Below are 6,000 nucleotides of genomic sequence, written 5' to 3' on the forward strand. Positions count from 1 at the left end.
TAACCAGGGTAAACATCGGGTTACTAAGCGCGGCCCTGCGCTTAGTAACCCGATGTTTACACTGGTTACCAGTGTAAAACATCGCTGGTATCGTTGCTTTTGGTGTCAAACACGACGATACACGCCGGTCTGATGACCAAATAAAGTTCTGAACTTTGTTAAACGACCAGCGATATCACAGCAGGATCCTGATCGTTGCTGCGTGCCAAACTAAACGATATCGCTAGCCAGGACGCTGCAACGTCACGGATTGCTAGCGATATCGTTTAGTGTGACGGTACCTTTAGTCTCTATGAGGCAGGATAGCTACTTTACACATGCAGAGGTAAGGCTTTGTATTCATCTGCCATTCCCTGGGCTCTAGAGGGAGAGCTGTACTGTAAGGATATGTTCCCATGGTCAGTAAACACTGCGGGTTGGACGCTGTGTACATTCACAGCGTCCAACCAGCAGTGTCCAGATGTTACAGCATAGGGGATGGGATTTCAAGAAATCCCATGCCCACTATATGTGCAGTGGCGCCCGCTGCTCACCCGCAGAGACGGACATGCGGCGTGTCTTTCCAGACTGCAGCATGTCTATTTATCTTGCGGAGATGCGAGTTTACGCAAGATAAATTTCACCTATACAATGTACTGGGTGCGGTGATTCCACACGGTTCAATTAACCCATGCAGAATCATCTGCATTCAAAAAACAGCAGCGCTTTGGACGCAGCAGACATGTGCTGTGTCCAAAGCGCTGCCTAGTACTGAACGTCTGCACATACCCTAAGGCTACGTCCCCACGGTCAATAATCGGCAGCGCTTTGGACACAGCACATGTCCGCTGCGTCCAAAGCGCTGCTGGCTTTTGAACGCAGGTGATTCCGGCTGTGTTCATTGAACCGTGCGGAATCACCCCACCCAATACATTGGACGGGTGATATTTATATTGCGGAGACTGAGCGTCTCCGCAAGATAAATAGACATGCTGCAGTCTGGAAAGACGTGCCGCATGTCCGTCTCTGCAGGGAAGCCATGAGCGCCAGTGCACGCATAGTGGACATGGGATTTCTTAAAATCCATCCACTATGCCGTAACATCTTGATGCTGCGGATGTACGCAGCATCCAACCCACAGCGTTTACTGAACATACCCTAAGGCAGGGCCGGACTGGCCATTTGGCAATTCTGGCAAATGCCAGAAGGGCCTCTCTGGTTGTGGGCTGCGTTGTCTGCTGCGCTGTTAACAGAATCAGTGTTCTCAAGACCAAGACACCCATACTGTTAAGGGTTGTGATGAAGGTATCTTTAGAAATATTGGCCTTGTAGTAAATCTTGCTTTCCTCCACGCAGGGTAATCTTAGTAATATATCCCACCTGGTGCTTCGGGATTGGAACAGCAAGGGCCTGTGTGATTTCAAATGCCAGGACTGAATTTGAGCCCCAGTCGGTCCCTGCCCTCAGGGCTTGTGCACACATTGCAGATTTAGTGCTCTTTTGCCATGCAGATTTGCTAGCAAAACCTGAAGTGATCCTGATGGCAGCAAAGTGAAAGAGAAACCTGAATTATCATGCACACGTTAAGTATTTTTGACTTGCAGATTTGGTGCAGAAAATAATCTGCAGCATGTCAATTTTCTGTGCCATTTTGCACTGCGTCTTTCACCATTGACCTCACTCAAATCAGTCAAAAAACACAGGGCAAAAACTGCATAAAAAATGTGCATTTTTGCAACTGCGTTTTTCCTGCCAAGAGATGCAGACATGGTGCAGAAATTTCTGCATCCTTTTTCTCAACATGTGCACATAGCCTTTCACCCGGGTATTAATAGTAGATGTCATTCTTTAAAAGTTAACTTTCAGCGAACATAGTGCACACATATCTGGCTCTACTGTCTACGAATACAATGCAGGAAGGAAATGTGTATGACCAGTGTGACCACCTAAATGAAATAGGTGCAAAATTTAAAAGCAAGGCACTATTTTTGTTCTGCAATGCAAAGGCAATGTCTCATGTATTCAATTAGATTTAAAAGGATTGTCCGGCCTTACAGTACAAGTCTGCAGTCACTGCACTGTGAGGATTCTCCTTTTGTCGGCAGTATATGGTCAAAAGACAGCTTACCCTACGTTCACATTAGCGGCGGGCGCCGCAGTGGCGCCGCATGCGTCATGCGCCCCTATATTTAACATGGGGGCGCATGGACATGCGTCGCACTTGCGTTTTGCGCCGCATGCTTCGCTGCGGCGCCCGCGTCCGGGCGCAGAGGACGCAGCAAGTTGCATTTTTGCTGCGTCCAAAATCAATTAAAAAAAGGACGCATGCGGCGCAAAACGCAGCGTTGTGCATGCGTTTTGCTGCGTTTTTTGTTTGCGTTGTGCGCTGCGGGGCCGACGCTGCGGCGCACAACGCAAATGTGAACGTAGCCTTATAATGTGATTTGCATACTTCCAGACACATTCTGACTAGACGTGTCTGGCCTTGCTCAATACACTTGCATGGAGAGGCCGCCCACATCTAGTCGGTACATGACTGCATGAATGCAAATCACATACTTGCTGTCATCCACCCACAGCTAGAGAATCCTCATAGTGCACATGCTGTGGGGATTCACAAGTCTGCAGTCACAGAGTGACTTCTGCCCCAAGTCCAGACAACCCTTTTAACCCCTTTACGACCTATGATGTATAGGTAAATCATAGGTCTAGTTCCCTTTCTTTGATGCAGGCTCCAGCGCTGAACCCGCATCTTTTCAGGCACGACCGTTGATTTGAGCCCCTAACAGCCTTATGTGGAATCGTGATCCACCAGCAGTTGTTAACATGTTAAATGCCGCTGTCAATCTCTGACAGCATCATTTAACATGGGCCCATCAACGCCCCTGCCGCATGATCATGAGGGTTGGCATGACAACTGGGGGCCTGCGGGAAACCCCAGTGGTTGTCATTGCAGATCTGCTATGAGCGCTGGCCCATGGCCAGCATTCATAGCAGATGATCATTTCTGCTACACATAGATAGGCTGCAACCCTACTATGTGTAGCACAAGCGATCAGAAGATCGCAGCTCAAGTCTCCTAAAGAGACTATTGTAAAGTAATTGTTAAAAGTAAAAAAAAAAAGAAAAGAAAACATAAAACATTTTAATCACCCCCCTTCACCCCATTCAAAATAAAACATAAAAAAATACACATATTTGGTATTGCTGTGAGAATTGTGCGATCTAACAAAATATAAAAATAATTAATGCAATCAGTAAATGGCAAAAAAAAAATCCAAGAGCCAGAATTACGTTTTTTTGGTCTCTGCAACATTGCAATAAAATACGATGCTTTCATCGCCTGTTATTGTATCTACCCCAAAATGGTATCAGTTAAAAAATCAGCTCGGCACACAAAAGATAATCCCTCACCCGGCCCCAGATCCTGAAAAAATGGAGAAGCTACGGGTCTCAGAAAATGGCGCTTTTTTTTTTTTCTTTTTTACAAACTTTGGATTTTTTTCACTACTGAAATAACAAAGAACCTATACATATTTGATATCTACATACTCATACTAACCTGGGGAATCATAATGGTAGGCCGGTTTTAGCATTTGGGGAACATTTAAAAAAAAACAAAAACAGCAAATTGCACTTTTTTTTGCAACTTCACCCCACGTGGAATTTTTTCACATTTTCCAGTACACTATATGGTAAAACCAATGGTGTTATTAAAAAGTACAACTTGCTCAGCAACAATCAAGCCCACCCATGGCCATATTGACGGAAAAATAAAAGTACGGCTCTGGGAAGAAGAGGAGCAAAAATGGGAAATCTCAAGGTGGTGAAGGGGTTAAGTTAAAATAGGTGAGGATGTAAAAACAACTTATAAGATTGTTTCTTTCTTCTTGTTAATAGCATGCAAAAAACTAAATGGCACCGTGACCCCCACACATCGCAAGAACAAAATTAAGAAATCCCCTTTGTTCAATTCCATGAGTTTCTAGCACAGTATCAAACTGCACAGATGAAGATGTGACGTTTGGTAAAGGTCAAAAGGGGGAATTTACTAATATTAGCGTTTCATATGCTAGTCGTAGACAGAAGCCCTTAGGAATAGGACGCGCCAAATATATTACAGTAAGTGTCCGCCTTTTTATAAACCTGATGCTGATTGGGCTATCTTTGCGCTACATAGTGAAGTCTATGCTGGCCTCTCTAGTATAAGCCTTCTTCTGTAGTAAGTCTAGTCTTTGGGCTTATGGTAGGTCTCATACAGCGTTTACAACAATGGCATAAGCTACATAAAATTAATAATAAAATCACTAGTTATTGTGCAAAATAGATGTGCTGAAATGAGTGCTTTTTTTTTCCTGCCAGAAAACGGGAGCAAGTAGCCTAATAAATTTCCCCCAAAGCATCTGAAGTTGCTTAACAAAGTACAGCAGCCCCTTTGTGCCTGGACCTGGGATGCCAGCAGTCCCGCAAGGTGCCACTAACCACCTCGCAGAAATAAGAAACGTGGCTTTTTTTCCCCATTAATCATCATCTCTGTAGGGTTGGGCAAAGAATTCACATCTTTCTTTTCCACAGTTGGGCTGATAATTTAACTGAGCACAAGTTAAAAATGTCACAGGAACCAATTTACAAGCAAAGGCATAAAATACAGCGGTGTCCAAAAGCTTTGGTGGCTTCTCCATTCTTGTATGTTCTATGTAGTCATTTATTTTGGCAGGAGTCATCTAACCGTGCACAACCGTGTGATTTATATGATATTTTTTGCCTTGCTAGCAGCAGCTTAACCCTTCTAATGCTGAACATAGATCTCAGCATCAGGACCCCAGAACTTGCTGCTGTGATATGCATGGGACTTCTACAAATTGCTGAACTATCTACATCTATCCCCAAGCCCCTCAGTGCTAATTTTAATCAATTTTATCTACTGTCTCACTGTGGATGTACATGTATAAATGGTGTATGACCTAAAGACTCTGAATGCCATGTTGGAGTAGACCTTATTTAATATTAAATTGGTACTTACCTTTTGGTAACGTGCTCCGGTTTTGACTTGTTCTTGAAATCTGGATCAAGCAGAGATGTTGCTTCAGATATTATATCAGCCGTTGCGTAACTTTGGTTGCTCATTAACCCATCAGTGTGGGCCCCTCTCTGTTCAGAATGTTCTGTGACCACTCGCTGTTCTTTATTTACATTTTGTAGGGCCACCAACATGGCCCACCTGCACTCGGACCCCAGGCAGGAGAAGGGATTTCATCATATGTTGAACTCTTCGCTTCATATTAAAGCAGAAAGACAAAACCTAAACAAACAAGGGAGACGTCTTGTGTTATTGGAAAAGCAGGAGGCTTAACATCTGTTTCCTAGGGAGAAGTAATGCAAGCTCAGTCTGTATTAAGCTGGTATTATCATGTAGAAACCATTATTTGCGAACACAGATGTAAACTTTTTTTCTGTTTTTATTACAAAACGTTAGAAAGTCACATGAAGTTGCTTCATGTCACAAGTGGAAAAAAATTACAAATATTTATCCGGGCAATGATAACCAAAACCTGAAAATTCAGGTTTAAACGCAGTTCTAGAATCAAATCAAAGTCCTCCACATGGGTTTCCAGCAAGCGTAGATAGCTAGACAGGTTTCAAACATGCTCGAAGGCTTTTTTGTGCATAGATATCTATTTTCCGTGGATTCCACATGGAATCTGCCTATTAAGTCTGCTCATATAAAGAACCTACGGCGCAGCCATGTCAAAACGACATGTTCCGTCTTACGTCACATCTTTTAACAGTTTGAGTTCATAGAATTATAGAATGGTAGAGTTGGAAGGGACCTCCAGTGTCATCGTGTCCAACCCTCTGCTCAATGCAGGAGTCACTAATCCCATCTCAGACAGATATCTGTCCAGCCTCTGTTTGAAGACTTCCATTGAAGGAGAACTCACCACCTCTCGTGGCAGCCTGTTCCACTCATTGATCACCCTCACTGTCAAAATGTTTTTTTTTTTCTAATATCTAATCTGT

At 43.7% G+C, this 6,000-nt stretch overlaps 1 protein-coding gene across 1 annotated transcript in view; it reads right to left on the reverse strand.

The window, feature by feature from the left end:
- AGT (angiotensinogen) overlaps nucleotides 1-5,281 on the reverse strand; it is a 45,881-nt gene extending 40,600 nt beyond the window's left edge. Inside the window, exon 1 of the mRNA XM_077289120.1 lies at nucleotides 5,003-5,281. The gene's annotated coding sequence lies outside the window, so the exon portion shown is untranslated. The remainder of the gene's footprint in view (nucleotides 1-5,002) is intronic.
- Nucleotides 5,282-6,000: the final 719 nt, after the last annotated feature.

The sequence above is a fragment of the Ranitomeya variabilis genome, chromosome 2 (assembly GCF_051348905.1).
Source record: "Ranitomeya variabilis isolate aRanVar5 chromosome 2, aRanVar5.hap1, whole genome shotgun sequence".
Lineage (NCBI taxonomy): Eukaryota > Metazoa > Chordata > Amphibia > Anura > Dendrobatidae > Ranitomeya > Ranitomeya variabilis.